The sequence below is a fragment of the Anas acuta genome, chromosome 12 (assembly GCF_963932015.1).
Source record: "Anas acuta chromosome 12, bAnaAcu1.1, whole genome shotgun sequence".
Taxonomy (NCBI): Eukaryota; Metazoa; Chordata; class Aves; order Anseriformes; family Anatidae; genus Anas; species Anas acuta.
The window spans coordinates 15312294-15330006 of record NC_088990.1 but is presented as its reverse complement, the minus strand read 5'-3'; the positions used below and the strand labels follow the sequence as shown (position 1 = coordinate 15330006).

At 42.1% G+C, this 17713-nt stretch overlaps 1 protein-coding gene and 2 long non-coding RNA genes across 5 annotated transcripts in view; 2 read left to right on the top strand and 1 right to left on the bottom strand.

Annotated features, from left to right (window-relative positions):
- The window catches only part of LOC137863093 (uncharacterized), a 508128-nt gene that overhangs the window by 327921 nt on the left and 162494 nt on the right, over positions 1-17713 (top strand). The window lies entirely within an intron of this gene.
- The window catches only part of RORA (RAR related orphan receptor A), a 409489-nt gene that overhangs the window by 276024 nt on the left and 115752 nt on the right, over positions 1-17713 (bottom strand). The gene's annotated exons all lie outside the window — the stretch shown is intronic.
- LOC137863143 (uncharacterized) lies at positions 3126-8845 on the top strand. The gene is made up of 2 exons (XR_011100716.1): positions 3126-4531; positions 4969-8845. It is a non-coding gene; the product is annotated as an uncharacterized lncRNA (long non-coding RNA).

The window sequence follows — 17713 nt, the reverse complement described above, 5'->3', positions numbered from 1 at the left end:
GGCACATCCTTAAAAGCACAGCATGACACTGCATGTAATCCCAGCCTCTGCTATGCCACAGAGGTGAGGACACCGGAGTGAGTTACCTGCCTTCTCACTGCTCGCTTGGAAATAGGATTTCAGGAACAGAAAAAAGACAGAGGACGTGGAGCTCAGCAACCATTTAAAGGACAGATCTCAGTTATGCTAAGGAAAGGTCACAGTGTTTTCTAAGTGCTCTCACTGAGTCTGAAGCTGTCATTATAATATGAGAAAACAAAATACAGTTATTTAGCAATTACTATAAAAAAAATAAAAACACAAAACAAAACAAAAAAAAACAAACACAACCTACTTACCCCATTCTTGCAGCATTTGTCCAATCAGAAATCTTTCTGTGCCCTGTTTGTGATATGACTGATTAACAAGTATTATTCCCCAACCTGAAGCATCTTTTAGAAAAGCTTATTCTTTTTCAAAATAACATTTGAAATCCAGTACGCTTGTCCTTTCCAAAAGCGCATTTCCCCAGTCAAATCTATGGTATCCCTGAAGAAATCATCCATTTGTTTGATGCAAACATGAAGCATTTCTTCATAACACCAGTTTTGAATGGAGGGTGGGGGAGAAACAATTACATTTCAAAATATTTTACACATGCATTTGTAATTAATCTACAGTCTTTCCAGAAAACGCTTCTAAACCTCACAAATCAGAACAGATATTCACAACTCCTCTTAGCCTTACAAAATATCCCACAAAAGAATTGTTTCTCTCTCTCAAAGTTTCTTTTTTGAGACAGAACACTGCCCAGATGGATAAAGGTAGCGTTGGTAGCTGTAGTGGAATTTAAGGTATGTATAGCAATGCAAATCTTCTCCCTGTGGAGAACAGGGTGGAATATTCCTGCAGCGAGGGGTTACGCAGCCACAAGCACCGTATGCACACGGTTAGCAGCTGCAGGGGAAGCTCAGAACCAGCCCCTTCTCTCAGCCTTCTAACAACATTCTAGGTGCATCCTTGAAAAGGCATTGACTTTAATGGTGTAAAATTCAACAAGACTTGAAATTAACCTTTTAGTGCATCTTTCACATTCAATGTGAAATAGCAGAGCAGGTTGTGATGTGACATTTTTGTAGGTGAAAACATCAAAGGCAGCCCTGCCGCAGACTGATCTACCTTTGAACACCCAAGGGTATCTGAGACTGCCAAGTCTCTGTAGACTAGACAGAGAGAAAGAAAAAAGGAAGGGAAAGATCTAAGATATTCCACTATTTAAGGTGAAGTCATTCTAACTAGGATTTAATTCAATCTTTTACACTTTGTTACTGCTGGTGCTTTTTTTTTTTTTTTTTTTTTTTTTTTTAATACACAGTCAAAAGAGAAAGTCAGGATAAAAGGGAAAGAATATTATTTCTGACTGTCAGACCATAATAAGGCATAAATACATGAAAATTTAACTGGCACCACTTATTCTTTCCTTCCGCTTTAGCATTCATGCCTTAGGAATTCCTTTATATTGAAGTTATGCAATAAACAAACCAAAAAAGCAGTATCACAGCCTTTGAAAAAGCTGCACAAAGGTAAGCACCCATCTAACAACTCCAGCTTCTGTACTAATGGACGCTGCCTGTTCCTGCTCTTCTCCCCATAACAAACTGTGCTCTCGTGGTGTTCTGGGGTGGCTCTTGTTGGCAGTATTTAGTCTGTCTTGAAAGCACTCCTAACAAGACACATTCCTGTCCCTCACTCCGGGCATAACAAGAAACGCCAGCCCAATTTCTGGCTTGCAGCTCCATCCACACTAAACGGACACCTTCTGGTACATCAAGCCAAGCCAAGCCAAGCCAGGGAGCTGTGACCAGTGAAGCCATTGAAAAAATCAAATAGATTGTCATCAAAATGCTGCAGCACTGGATCCTACAAAGTTGCAAAGCACAGGGATCAATGGGAAAATGAGCGCTGCTTACTTAGGGGGTTCTCCCCACTACTGAGTTCCTTTAATAACTCCTTTTTTTTTTTTTTGTTCATCTTTAAAGAGGTCACCATTAAACTTAATACCAAAATGAAAAGCACATCAATCATATATGCCAGACATGAAATAGTTACTCCTCATTTGGCCAGTTCATTGCAGCTTGGACTTCTACTTCTAGACTTGGTACTTCCACTGTAATCATCAGACAATATGGTCTCACCATATTAAAAAAAATGTTAAAAAAAACAAACCTACAACCTTCCTAGTTCTCAGATCGAAATACTTAGATATTTGTGGTCTCCTCTTTGCTTAGACTGTCCACTCAGACATAGTAAGTTTTCTCCAAATTCTGAAGGTCTCTCCAGATCTAATTCTCACTGATCTGATTTAGTCTTCAGTAGTTGATGCTTTTAGTCCCTTTTATCTCCTCCTGCTTATCAATCCTACTTCTGTGACCTTTTTTTTTTGTTTGTTTGTTTCAATGATTTGTGGAAACAGGAAAGAGTCAAGAGGACCTTTTCAGTTGGACATCTTACTGTCAGTCCTGTTCCCCCTCCCCCAAGCATTTTATAGACTGTCTGCCTCAACCCCATGAAACCCCTCGCAAGCTTTTTTTTTCTTTTAAAGGCATGACTTCATTTACAGCAGAGTTGGCAGTTAAACAGAAGGCACTGTTCTAAATAGGCAACTCTGTGACAAACCTTTGTTGCATAACATGCAACAAAATACCCCCATACGCCGCGATGAACCATCCTGACTTCTGCACAGGCAATTGTCCCCAGAAGAGCTCAGGCTGGAAGGACGCTCAGGAGGCCTCTCATCCGACCTCCTGCTCACAGCAGGACCAGCTGTAGGAGCAGAACCGGTTAGTTTGTGGCTTTATTCAGTCGGGTCTTGAAAACCTTCAAGGCTAGAGATCACAACCTCTCAGGACAACCAGTTCTTCCTATATTTGATTGTCCTCATAAGGATTTTCCTTTCTTATATCTAACTGGAATCGTTTCACCTTCGGTCCATAATCGCCACCCTCTCTTCCCTTGCACCACTGCCAGTAGCCCAGCTCCTTGGGAGCCTCCTCACGGGTACTGGAAGGTTCCTATTATGTCCCCTTAAACTTTCTCTTCTCTGCAATAATGCTGACTAAGATTTTGATTTATTTCCTTCTCAGGTGCTCTCAATATCTTCAAAAACTATCAGTGAATGCTGGAGGGAGGATAAAATGCTCTGTGAGACCGGCAACGCAGGCTGCTTCTCTGCAGCTGTTATGTTTAGGTGCTAGAGCGGGTGCTTGCCTCTTGCCTTTAGGGCAAGCCTTGCATGCTGCTGCTCCATCAGAGACCTGGGCAGCCAGCTTAGAGGGACTGTGAGCTGGTACTCCTCTGCTTCAGGGCTACAGGAGAGAAATCTAGGGACATCTGCATTATTTTTCACAGCAAGGAACAGCAAAGCAAATTATTATTTGAGGCAGAGGTTGAATTTGCCAACTATGGCACCCATGTGAGAAATCAGAACCCTCTTCTGCTGAACCCAAGTGCTTTATTTGAAGAAATGGGCTATGACAAGAGGGCAGACTGAGGCTGAGTAAAGAAACAATCAAAACCAGAAGAGCTTAAAGAGATTGCTTAAAGAGATGATCCAAGAAGCTCAGAACACCCACAGTAGACTGTACAAGCAGGTGGGAGAGCAGGAAATGCAAGACCCCAGCTGTAAGTTTTAAAAGGCCCCATGAAGTTTATAAAACCCTCTGACAAGCTGTCTATTCCCTAAGCAGTGGCTGCTGCTCAGTGTTCACCATTAGGGCAGGGAGCAGCCCTGCATTTTTCCCTGGGGCTGGGTTCACAGCTTGGCACTGCGGAGGGCAGAGGTCTGCACATGGGCGCTGCCCCCACTCATCACACCTAGCTCAGGAACACGGGGGATCCAGAAGGCAGCCCCACCAACACCAGGGATGGCTTAGTGGAGAGGAATAAGACCAGGACTGAACAGATAAACGGCGTATGTGGCCATACATTAACCCAGCCTCCTAGCGGCAGGGAGATTTCTCTCTTACAAACACCAATGGCACTTCGAGGTTTTGTAAAGGTATGAAAGAACAGGCTGCAGAGTACAACTGGGAGGAGAGCAAAAAGAATGGAAGACCAAGCTTGCTGCTGCCTTGAAGTCGTGCACAACTTCCCTCACAACAAGTAATCCAGGCCTAACCATGCCCCAGCTTCCTGAATGAAAGGAGGGCTGCCAGGAGCCTCCACCAGAACAACTTCTCGCCTCCTGCCAGAGCGTGCGACATCAAGTGAACCACTTGAAAAGGGGATGAATTCTTAAATGGCTTCTTTTCTTGGATCAGCTTAAATCTGTTTGAACTTACCTCTAAAAAGATCCAGAGATCTCACATTAATGAGGAAAATCATATGTATCATACAATTTCTTATGGCTCTTTCACAGTCATCAAGAGAAATAGAAGGCAACAGACAACTGGGAAGCGAGCTGGAGATGAAGCCTTAGAATAAGTTGCTAATTCTCGCCCAGCTTCCTCCCACGTATTGTGGTATCTTGACCTCGATTTTATCTTTATCAGTGGTAAGTACAGCAAAGATGTTTCTGATGAACATTTTACTCAGTTTGTGGTGCCACAGTAAGTGTGGGGTGTGTCACATCCATTAAAAATCTGAACTGTTAAGTTTAAGATCAAAACTGTCAGTTTTGATCCTCCTTTAACATAGAACTCTGATATTTCTGAAAAACTTTTTAAGTTTTCATTGATGCACCTGTCATGCTCTCAGAATCATCTGTCTTAATAGCATGTGCTAGGTATTGACTGAGTGCTTCAACAAGCACGATCAGCCAACTCCCAGCAGACTGGTGCTTTCACCATACCTACTGAATCACACGCTGAAATACCAGCCAAGGTTCCTGGGTTCTACTATAACTCTTTCTCTTTTTATTGCACAACAACTGGAACTGCAGCTTACTCTATCTGCTTCTCAGAACTGCTTTTCCCACTTTGCTCTTTGCAGGAATAATTACTACCAGGAAAGAAAACAAACAAACACCACTCAAAACATACCAGGCAACTGAATATAGAGGTTTATGACTCAAGTTTTATTTCCAATGACTCAAAAACTTAGTAGCATAGCACACCACACTACCAACAACTTACCAGTGTGCAATGATATGATCAAGGATGGAAATTTTCTTAATGTTATCTCCTCTTATCACTCTTTTGGGGACGGATGGTAAGTTACATATAACCACATTATTCAATTGCGAGAGAAAGGAAAATATGAAGCCTGTTGATGCAGCCCAGACCTGAGCTTAGCTGCAGGCCCAGAGCAGGAGTAGGAGGTGGGGGAGTGGAGGGTAGAGGCCCCAGCTGAGGATGGCCAGGGCAATTAGAGGCTGTTAGCGTATGCAGGGCTCTGACAGGGTTTAATAAGCATTGACATCTAAATGGCTGGAGAAAAAAGAAACACCTGAGCTTCCTCTGAATACAGAGCAATGGTTAAAAAGAAATTTCTGCAACATGACATTGGACGTATGCAAGTTGCAACTATTTTTTTTCCAGAAAGCAGAAAAAGACTGAAAGGAGGCTTCTGAAAATGTAAAGCAGCTCCCCTTATATACAAGGTCCCTTTCCTGCTTCTTTTGAAATACATGTTACACGGGTACTAGAAATAGTTAATACATAAGGATTCTGTTAGTGTGTTGCTCCTACAGCTTCTGCTTTGGCTTAAAAAAAGGAAGAAATAGAAATAAGGACTTCTCCTTTGAAGATGGGTACGTGGCATGTGAGCAGGTGATTAGACAATATATCAGACACTCCTGAGAGTCTGATGTCTGCAGATAAGTGACTGGATGTTAACAAAATATATTATTGGTGCCTTTTGCCCCTGTTACTTCTGTTATTAAGTGACAGTACCCGGGGGCCCCTGCTCAGAGCCAGACTGGCATCCCACTGAGAACACACGTATCACAAACCACAGGCCAGTCAGAAACATTTACACGCTAGGACTAGATCCCTGTCAATACCAATTGTGGGCATTATCAGTGGAGGCTGCTGTTCTCACCATCCAAACTGTACCTCTGCCAGCAACCTCACAGCAGAGGCAGGCAGCAAGCGAGGTCGGTCTCCCTACCTAAAGGGTATAGGTTTCTTGGGTACATGGGGCTCTAAGGCCTCTTAACTCTCTTTGAGGTGTCTGGTATTGGGATTACCAAAGCCTAACTTGCAAATGGACCTATTATTACAAACTGTTTTCTCAGAAACCTTTCCTGTTCTCAGAAGTTATATTATTAGAGGAGCTTCTTGAGGGAACCTGGGCTTTGACATCCAGGAAAGTTACTGGGAACACACAAAGTAATTAGAATTAATTGTTCCACAATAAAGGCATTTATTCCAGATAAGAGCACAGTAACTTAAGGTATGAGGTTTAGTCACCTCACACTAGCCCAGGTTTCCTCTAGTTTTGCAACAGCAGCCTCCTGGCCAACCAGAGCCCCTGTATACCTATCCTCAGCAGCTCCTCTGGCAATCACCAGGTCTCCAAAAGCCTGCTGGGCTGGTGGAAAACCTGTCAGCTGGCAGCCCTTCGTGTGAGGAGAGAAAGCCTCACAGCAGTTCTTCTGGAGCAGCCAGCAGGTGGCAACTTGCTACCCCCCGTTATTCTTTCCTGTGAAAATGCCTCCACAAAGGGCACACCGCAGCCAAGGACCTCCTCTGGCACAGGGAAGCCTCTGAGCAGCCTCGCTGACCAGGAAAGCTCAGGACCCACCAGGGTGCACGGGCTGCTCCTCCCCTTCTCCTGAGGCAGCCGGCAGGTTATGAGCAAGAAGCACGGCCCAAGGCTGACCCCAGGGCTGTGTGTGACATGGCAACAGCTCCGTCCAATTGGAAGCAGAACGACCTGCCGAGATCTAGCACAGCCTCAGTGCTTCAGTACCCGGGCACTGGGGGCCCACAGCAACACAGATTTACAGGAGATACTAACAAGTGCTTTGAGTTCGAACAGAGGAGTTCAGCACACTGCTCAATCTGACTTCCCTCGTCAGACCACTTGCTAGCTCAGAAGGCAAAGGCAATGCACAAGTGATCGCACTGGCGAAAACATGCTAGATAATGCATGCCTGCCCTGCGCTACGAAGAGCACAGGATTGTCTGTAAGCTCGTGCAAGTGCTCTCTAAACAGGTCCTACCAACAGAACTTCTTTTTCCACTGCAGGCTGGAGACTGCAACGTGAAACAATCCATGGCTCCTTCAGCCCACTGTTACCTGACAGCCAGTGGCACTCACCCGACAGAGCACAACACCTTGAGCCGTGTTACAGGAACCATGCACCAGAGAAGGACTTCGGACACGGTACTGACTGCATACCTTCCCTCTGACTTTCCAAGATCCTAGTCCTTTTGGTGGGTCAATATAAAAGACAACTAAGGATATAAAGAAAGATTTTCCAAAGATTGTACAGGAAACCTTTATGGGTGTTGAAGAACTCGCGAGGAAGAAGCATACCTGACTGCTTGAATCATTTAATCCATCTCTAGTTTAAAGAAACATTGTAATTTTGTTTCTGAGCTAATTTAAGTGTTATCCTTCACTTCTCTCCTCAATTCTGTGCTGCCATTGCCAAACTGACATCTAGTTACGGGCTGGTACAGATGAGAAAAACAAAATCCCAAATTATCTGAAGTATCATTTGGATTAAATGGGAGATCCAATTTACCACTAAGATATACCTGAAGTCATACACACAAGTAGCAAGTACAACTATTTTAAATGGTTGTTCAGGTCCAACAGCAGTCTACCCTCAGCACTGAGAAAATATGATCTCCATTAATAAAATGGAAAAAAAGAGCTCTAGTCCCTTTGATAGAGCCTAGCACATCCCACAGTTCCTGCATTTTACAGAAGGAATAACCCCAACAGTTCACAGTCGAACACTTCAACACTGGTTAGGATGCTAGTAAAAATCCAAAATCTCTGGGGCAAAAAGAAGAGACGGAAAAAACTCAGAAAGCAGAAATTTTTATCCCACTCAATGAATGAGGCCTCTGAGGCAAGGAGTGAAGTGGCTGCCTTCCGGTCACATGGGAAAAGTGTATGGGGAGCCAGGTACTGAACTGATGCCTCCACCATGTATTCCTGAAAAACTAGTCTTTGCTGCCAGCATACTGTTTGTAAGGTGAGATATTATGGAAGAACCCTGTCATTTGAAAACAAACAAACAAACAACACTGGAATTAATAACACAAAGACTTTCTGAAAATTACAGTGCACAAACATACAAATTCCTCAGTCAGCAACACAATACTAAGAGATACTCACAGATTGTCATTTTCCCATTATGTTTTAAACATATATACATGTATATAATTTTCTAAATAAGCCATACATAGTCGTCAAAGAAATTTATCTGTAGGTAAAGCGTTAACAATTATGTATGGAAACTAGTTAACCAGCCACTCCATTACATGCTACTCTAAAATAACAGGCATGACTTAAAATGATTGAAGATCCATGGGTGCTTTCTGCCATTTCAAAAATTCAGTAGAGCTAATTGGTGCCTGGAGACAGTACGTTTCGGAATTTAAGTGCCAATGCTAAATTGGAACAGCCTGCCATTGCAGGAGCCGCACAAACAAAAAAGTCAGCACACATTCTTCAAGATTCCTCTGACTTCATAATGGGAAAATAATACTGAACTTAGAAAATCACTGCCACTGTAGTTACTAATAAAAAAGCTAGCCAAGAGCATATTACAAGAGGTATAGTGACCCAAAGGCTCTCCCCTAACACAGCCAGAGCATCTCTTCAGAGCCTTTGGCCTTTTTGTTGAAATGCTAGATTTGTGAACTGTGTGCGTTTGTGTACCCAGACGTTTTCATGGCCCAGCCAATTGTTCCACGCTGTACTCCTTGCTGCAAAGCAGCAGCTTAGGTAGCACCTCAGAAATGCAATGGAAAAGAGCTGTGCATAGTATTGCACTGTATCTACTTTATTCCTTTCTGCTACAAATCAGGAGCAGCATTGAAATTGTAAATATATACTCCAGATGCAGGTTGCATGGCATATCTATCTGTGCTCATCATGCTATGGGGCAAAAAAGGAGAAAAATGAAAATAAAACTAACTTGTAATAATAATCTGAGAAGTATAAATGACATAGGCTATTTATGAGCCACTCCATTCTTGGGAGTTGTTACTACTACTCATCAAGCTCTCGAACAACAGCACCCAAGTGCAACCAACATTACCAAAGGCAGGATACGAGGTTGGACAAAGCAACAGCAATCCTGCCTCCAACCCAGCAGGGGAAGGCGTCCTGCAGTACGTTTCTGTACAGAGACATTGCAGTCTGTCCCTGTCTTTTGTTACCATTACTTGTTAGCTGTTTTGAAGGTAGGTTTGCTACAACAAACGCAGAAGTATTTTCCAACTTCCCAAGCAACATCTAAATATGCTTCAAAGGAGTTAATTCCTTTAGAGCAAATTAGGCCCAAACCAATAAGAATGGGCAAAAAAAAATCCTGAAATAATCTGTTTTGAAAGCATGGTGGGAAGAGAAGCAAAACCAGAGCAGGGACAAATGGCAGAAACAGATCACAAATTTCTTTCACAACATCATAATAAGAAAGGGAGACAAGAGAGAGGGAAAAGGCTGGTGCATCCAGGGAGGGAAGAAGGGGTGAGTGGAAACAGCTGGAATTGCTCAGCTGTGTCAACATTCGGCTGTTTCACAGATTGACTAGCAAAGTGTCATCTGAAACCAATTACATTCCCAAAACCCCATGGACCCAGTTCATAACATTGATTAATCCACATTGTGAAAACGTCCCCAAGCAAAACTAGAACAGCTGTCGGCCCTTGGAGCTCAGAAATAGCATTTGACTTAAAAAAAAAAAAAAAAAAAAAAAAAAAGAGAGAGAGAAACCATGCAAACTCTTTAATACTATCTTTATAAACTACAGAAGATCATACATCTGTTTCTAGTGGTTAAGAGCAGAAAAAACATCGCCACTTCTTTTACCATTGCTCCTCCTGCATTACTGTGGTGGATGACAGAGAAGGTTGTCAACATCGGAGCTGGGCCAGCGCTAATCCCCACAAAGCACCTGCCTGAGAACTAACAAAGTAAAACTCCTCGAGTTACCTCTTCCTCTTGCACAGCCCGGGGGAACTGCCATTTAATTTGTGCAAGATGGAAATTTCCTGTCCCCACTCTAAAGGCACCGAAATGATTATCTGCAAGCAGATTACATGTTCAGACATCACCAACTGCGCTTCGGAGCCTCCCAACCCTGCTCTCCCTGTAAGCCCATCGATACACCCACATGAGGCACAGGGCAGCTCTGACAGCATCCCCCTGCCACTCCCCTCCACAGCTCTTCGACAGCCCCAGCATGGATCAAGTGCCCAAAAAGCAAAGGGCTTTCCAGAGTAAGCCATGGCAGCACCAGCACAGCCCTCCCATCAATTGCTACTGAATCCCATGGGAAAAGCTTCGGGTTTTTACAAGGTGACTTTGGGGCTGCTCACCTCTGACCGCAGGGGGCAGATAATGTAGATCCTCCCAGTACTGACAGGACATCTCACCGCAGACATCTTCACGGTCCCACGGACCTGAGCACGCAAGGTGCTGGGCAGCACAGCCGCGTCCCTTTCCCAGCCATGTTCTGTCCGTCCGCGCAGCACCAGAGCCCACGCGCTCCTGCTCAGAGCACCTCACCGGTCATGGAGACTTATTTTAGCTGTCACATTTCACAAGAGGATCAGACAGATTCTGACAAACTATAAAATATTTCCAAGCTCACCAACATCACTGCAAGAATATCACAACAAATAGCAATGGAAGTGTGCAAAAATGAAGAAAAATCAAAAGAAAGTAAGGCATGGGAAGACTTCAGTCTTCGCAACTGTCAATTTACCACAAGACTGCAGAAAAACAAACAAACAAAATTTTGCTTGCAAATTAATCAAATCACTTCAATAAAGAGGGTATTTTTATATGAATCTCAGTGTATTTTTTTCAGACATATATTTATTTTATCAATTATTCTAAAATAAAGTTTAAAGGCAGAGGCTCCACCAGCTCCTCTCAGAGATGAAAAGCCCTTAACACTTCAACCTGCAATATTATTCCCGCAATTCTATCAGAAAAGATTGCTGTCACCATGTAACATCAAGAGAAATTTTGTGCTGTATTTACATTTCTCTTTCCCAGCTTCAGAGCAGGAAATAGTCAGCCTGACAACACAGGTACCACAGCATCAGTCCGCAGATACAGAGGCGCACAAATCATATTGTTACCGTGTGATTCCAACCAAGATAGTGCTGAAGTGACAACTCCTTTCCCAACGAACACTTAGCATTCTTGGTATAAGTCACTTCCTACAATCTTATCAAGGAGTTCATGGACTCAAACACTGATTAATTTATCTTTCAGATTAACCTTTCTGTCACTCACCTTTCATGCTTTAATTTCTAGGAACATATCACAGATGAAAAACTTTATTTAAGCTTCAGTATTTTGCAATCAAGTATATAAGATAAACAAAATGCAATGCACAGGATCAACTATACCTCTTAGCTAACTCTGGAAAGAAGTTCTGCTATAGGCATTCTACATTTGAGGACAACAGCATACTGTTGAAAGAATTTATATTCCTAGAGATAAACACTTTTTCAAATTCAAGAATGATTTTTTTTTTTCCAATTCATTACAAAATACTCTAGCAACAGTTAGTTATTTATTGCCAGTGGCACAGCACAAAAGCTATTATCATCCTTTGGTACAGGCTTCCAAGCCCCAACCAGGATCAGCATCCAGTAACTCTGGTGCTATATAGAGTAACATCTCATCTTTAGGCCCCCTGTTTTGCTGGGTACCGGGAGTGCATCTGCCCAAGGGAGCATTATTCAGGCCTATAAAATCACATCACATTTGTGTGTGTGCTTGCTGAGTGTATGCCAGTGTAAGCTGTACAGATATAGAAATCACAAAAGCAAAATACTACTTCACACCTACACAGTCTTGTGAAAGACTTTCACAAACTGTTCTCATTTCCCATAAATGTTGGAAATAAAAAACAGTCTCAGGATCTAATATTTCATATTCTGCAATAGGAAAGAAACATAGCAGCATTAAGTACAAATCAGAAGATTGTGACAACACAGCAAGCCCCAGATCAGATGGATGGTCCATATGTAGCAGAGCCTGGCTTTACACATCGACCGACAAACAAACTTTAAAGAACAACAGAGGAATTCAACAGCTACCAGGCAGTATATTCTGTCCTGTCAAACGTGCCAGTGCTAACTTACATCTTCTGACCTCCGTAACTTACAATCCTCTCATAAAGTAAGTTGAATGATTCATAATATTTGTCTTTAAACATGTGGAGTTAAAAGTTGCAATCACTTCCGCCTTATTAAAATCCAACATGAGAAAGTGAAATAATTTCCCAAGTAACTCTTACAATAACAATGGCTGGATTCACACGAGTAACTAATAGTAGCTAACAAACTGAGAGAATAATATACAAGGTATTCTTATGATTATAATGACAAAAAATAGTACAAAGACTTGTAGAATTAGGGCAAAGTACAAAGAGGTACTCAAGCTGTATCAGACATCCATAAATTCATAGAATTTAAGGCAAAAAGACCAGTGGGATGACCTATTCTTGCACATTGTGAAACGTGCTTATCATAGGTTGGTGCATTTCACATCATTAACCCCTGCACTAAGCCCCATAAAAAGTATTTGATCAAAACGTTTCTTAAAGAAAGGCATCCGAGCTCATTCTGAAGACTTCAAGAAATGGTGCATCAGCTGTTCCTCCTAGTAATTCCTTCCAATGTTTAACCACATTCGGTGCTGAGCATTTTTGCCTACTCTCCAGTTTGAATTCATCTGCTCCAGCATTCAGCTGCTGGTTCCCATTTTGCCTCTCCACCAGGTTAAATATAGTCCCTTTAGTATCCAGGCTTTTCTCTTTCTGAGGATTCTTAAACAGCAACCCTACAGACTGTTAGTTTTCTCACTGGTAAATGCAAGAAAGAATGCTCCAACTGCTCGAAGACCATTTTCTCCTACCCCAAATATTTCCAGGTGACTCCCTGAACCTTACCCAATACTTCAATGTCCCTCCTAATACATGATCCTAGAATGTAAGGAATTATTAAAATACCAGTCTTGCCAACATACAGAAGCATATAAGGAGGTAAAGCCTCGCCTCTCTCCTCCTATCTCATTCCCATTGACACAAACTGGTACTGCATCACTTTTTCCTCCACCAGAAGCCTGTGGTCAGCTGTTACCTGAGAAGAGCATCTCTGCTTTGCATGATACAGTCTTCTCCCACTCAAACATTTTTTATTTTTTTTTAAGGGAGTTGATTTACGTAAGTCTCTCGCTTAAAGAGGCAAAACAACTCAGAGCTCTCTGTGTGAAGTGTCATTACTACCTCATCTACCTTGCTTTCAGTTGCTTTTCTGTGCAAATAAAGTGTCAGTGATTCAGATCAATATTTCTGTTGATTATTTGGAAAAAAATCAAAGTGTTAAAACTAGTCCTGATCCTTCTGGTATCCTTGCACCAGCTTGCACCGATTCTCCATGACTGTGTCTGAGATACGGCAGTTAGCCAGAGCCACATTTAGTGCACAGATTGCTGCAACTAAAGCAGAGCTCACAGGAAGAAGCAAGAAGGAACTTCAAATAAATCCTGGTGAACAAAGTGCATTCGATCCCCCACACTGTGACAGTACGAAGAACTGTTACAGATAGGAACTGCAGATGAGTTTCAAGTCCTAAAGTTCCCAAAGCCAAGAATCGCATTTGTAATATAAAGGTGAGACCCACTGCTGTGAACCAGTGATTGAGACAATCAGGAATTCCTAGCACCATCAGTAAGTCTTTCTCATTCCAAGTTTTCTGAAGAAATACGGATTGGCACCACAGATTGGTTATCTTCAAGGGTCAAGTGTTGAAGAGGAGGTATGAAATGGGTGACTAAAATAAGCAAAGGAGAACAACAGAAGGAATCGACGTCTTCCCAAAGAGAGTAATGACCATATATAGTATGCCTTCTTTATATATAGCTGGTATGTGTTTGAAGGCTGAGGACCCTTCATCAACTCTGTCATCAAGTGGTATTTCCCAAATGGAGATTTGGGTGTTCAGTGAGTACCAGCAGATACTTATTTGAGCTTGTGAAAGCCTAAGTGCTCTATTTGTCCTTACAGGGCCCATTACATCAAAGAGTATTTTGTAAAATTTCCTACTGACTGCAGGAACTCAGGCCAGCAAGATGGAAACTCATATGACCATCACATTACCTCTCTGCACCGGCTCAGAACTGCAAGAGCTTCCCATGGAGGTCACCCACCCAGAAGAGGGGAACTTGGACAGTTCCCTGAACTCAGACATCCTCTGAGATTTCGCCGGGCACAAGACACACTGGAGTTACCAGGTTTGAACGCCTTTGTGAAATACACATGGATCAAAACCTAATGTTCACAATATACACCTTTAAAAATATGCCCACAGGCTTGATCTGTAGTATCGAGACCCACAATTGTAACCACATAACAATACAGAAATAATAGCAATACTGAAAAACAAAACTTATGGATGACAGTTCTTCAGGTGGCCACATCAACAGAGGACAGATACAGCAGATTGTAATACTCAGATACGTTAAAAGGGGCATAAAAAATGTCTGATGCAGTGAAAGCATGAGACACAGAATGAATCTGATTAAAGATCCTTTCTCATTCTCGAAACCCTTTTTCTGCTTCCTCTTACTACATGCAGAGGAGAAAAAAAAAAACAAAAACAGAGGCATATTGTGTAAGATGTTAGGGAACACAGATTTTTGGTTTTAATCATTCCCTAAAAGCAAAAATAGGGAGATATAATTACTCTCAGGAAGACTTACACTAGGAAACCTACCCAAGTACCATGCTGCATATATTTACCAGCCCCTGGGTACCTGGCTACTTCTTCCACACACCAACCCCTGGACTTGCTGAGCTCAGGAAAGGACAGCAAAGGAGCAGCCTTCAATATCTGCCCTTCCTTTGTAGTTGAAGTGACTGGATTTTTGCCTCCTCAGCCTCTGCAGCAGGACACAGTGGACTGCATCAGAGCAAAGGCAGCACCTTTTAATACAGCACCACCTGTCCCCCACCCAAATTTAATGTTTAATCACTGCTAAAATTGGAACAGAAATTGCCTGAATAACAAAATGGCACACAAACAATACATAAATATATATATTCTTCAAAATGGTCTTGAGACTAGCAATTTGCAAAAGGAGGGAAATGCCAAGAAATTCATCAACACTTTTAATTGCCTTTTTTCTTTTCAATGTCTAGAAGAAAAATATGTAGTAATTTAACGTAAGATGAGAAGGCTATCTATAATTAAATTTAATCAGTTTGGATTTAATGCTGCAAGAGCTTTCTTTCCTTTCCTCTGAACAAAGGTACAACTGCCCTGACTGTGTCTCATGTAGCCTCCCAGTGCCCACAAACTGACAAGAACCTGCAAGCAGGCAGTACAGAACAAAATAAGCTATCAATTCGATAACCCAACACCCACGCTTCACAGACTAAGGCTAGAAGGCAACTATGGCACCTTGTATGATCTGAAGTTAGTTTCAGAGGAAGGCCCCACAGATGCAAGATTCCTTGTTTCCCATGCCTACTTCCAGCATTGGCCCTCCCAGCTCATCTTGCAGTGACCTAGTGCTGCTTTTTTTTTTCCAGACAGGCACTCCCTATAATAGGTGGTGCTTTTGTTCCTATTTCTCTTTCACCCTTTCAAGCCACAAATGTTATAGGCAGTCAACCACCCCCAAGTGCTAAATACCAAAGCACATATTTGAGCAGAGCAGGATCTGTTTGTTTGCTGAGCTTTTCAGCCAGGCTAGCTTCCTGGTTTACATCTCGGTACGAGCTACCCTTGGTACACAAATGGGTTTTCCAATGTATATGTTGATAAAGCATATACATTGCTATGCTGATAAATGTATAAAACGACCAAAAGAATAAAAGCAACCAAAAGAATCCACTCAAGGACTTACTCCAGATTACACACCAGGCAGAGAACAATTGTCATCTGGGTATACATCGTAATGGCATCTGAAAACAGCCATGCCACTGATTTATCTACTTTTCCCCCTAAAACATCATTTTACAGATAGCCATCATTTATTAACACTTACAACACTTAACTTCTCTAAGTTAAAATGCATTTTAAGATACACTTCGACACACAAAAAAAAGCCACTGTCAGGGAGTTTGTCTACAATTGTGTGTTGCCCAAACACATCATCATATGCACCAAAGGTTTTATCCCACAACATAAGCCTCTGCAAGAAGGAAATGTTTCCTGGAATACGGGAGTAGTATTTTGAAGATTTCTAGAAGCTACTAGAAGTACATAGATAGAGTAAAATTGAACTACAGCACTTAATCATAGAAATGCTAAAATGAAAATTAAAAAAAAAACAAACTTTTTTTTGACAGCATGACCCAAAAGGTCAGCATATAACCCAAGTTATTTTCAGGTCTGTCACAAACAAAATTACACCAGCTGTCCTACTGTTGTAAAAACAATACTTTGCACAGAATTCATACATTTTATTTTAAAACCTTGAAGCCTGTTAGTAAGTCACTGAAGAAGATATGATTGTCTTGTTATTGTCAACATGCCCACCCACCCAATCAACCTTCAAAACATCAGAATTCACTTTACTCCCACTACTCCTTGATGTAAATTATTCTCCTATTAAATAATTCTCTTTTATTGTTATAATCATCCTTTCCTATCTTGGATGAATTGCTCTCATCCTAACATGACCGAGTTTGATATTACTTCTTGAAAAAAAGAATTAATCGGGGAAAAAACACAAATGACGGCGGAGAAATCCTTGTCTCCCTCTAATGCGGCAAAGCTCTCCCTGTTTTCATTATGTTTCATCCTTTCCCCTGCACGATTTAAGAACATCCCCATAACACAGCCAGATATATGGCACTGGAAATAGGAGCCCCTGCTAACAGGTATCACCAGCTCATGTTAGACATTCTAGCTGGAAGCAGCAGCGGCACAGAATGTCGCACCTTTACTGCTTTGCTTCAGAATACAAATCTCCCTGTCCAGGTCATGGTTGTGAGCATCCCCAAAGTGGCATTCCTTGGAGCCACTTTATGAGCCCCACTACAAAAAAGCAAACACACACAGTGTGCCTTCCTGGCAAAGGGACTGAGACGTTCACCAATTTTTGTTTGCTAATCCCACATCATGTCACTAAGGCAAAGCATATTTGTTCTCTCTCTGAATTCTTCTTCTCATTCTCACCTAAACGGGTACCTTTATGCCATTAAGCCTTTATGCCAATAAAGAAACAGTGAAGGTACCATGAGAGTTTGACTGTATGCTACCTCCTGCACGTGTTCAGCACACGAAGAACGGATTTGCTGGCAGGAAATTGAAGATCTTACCAAAGCCAGATCCCTAAACAGAAGAGCATGAGTTCTGCAGTAGACATGTGCTGCAAAACCGGGGAGCCATTCTCCTTGATAATAATCATTTCAATTGTTTTCCTGTTTCAGGAAGTATTATAAAAGCAGCCTATCTTTCTAAAACTCGCACTCAGCAAGTATGGTGGCCAGAGGTACTGCTTAGGCTTAGATTGAAGTCCTTCAAATCACATAAACCTCCCAAACTGGAAAACAAAATCCAGGGGCTTGACACAG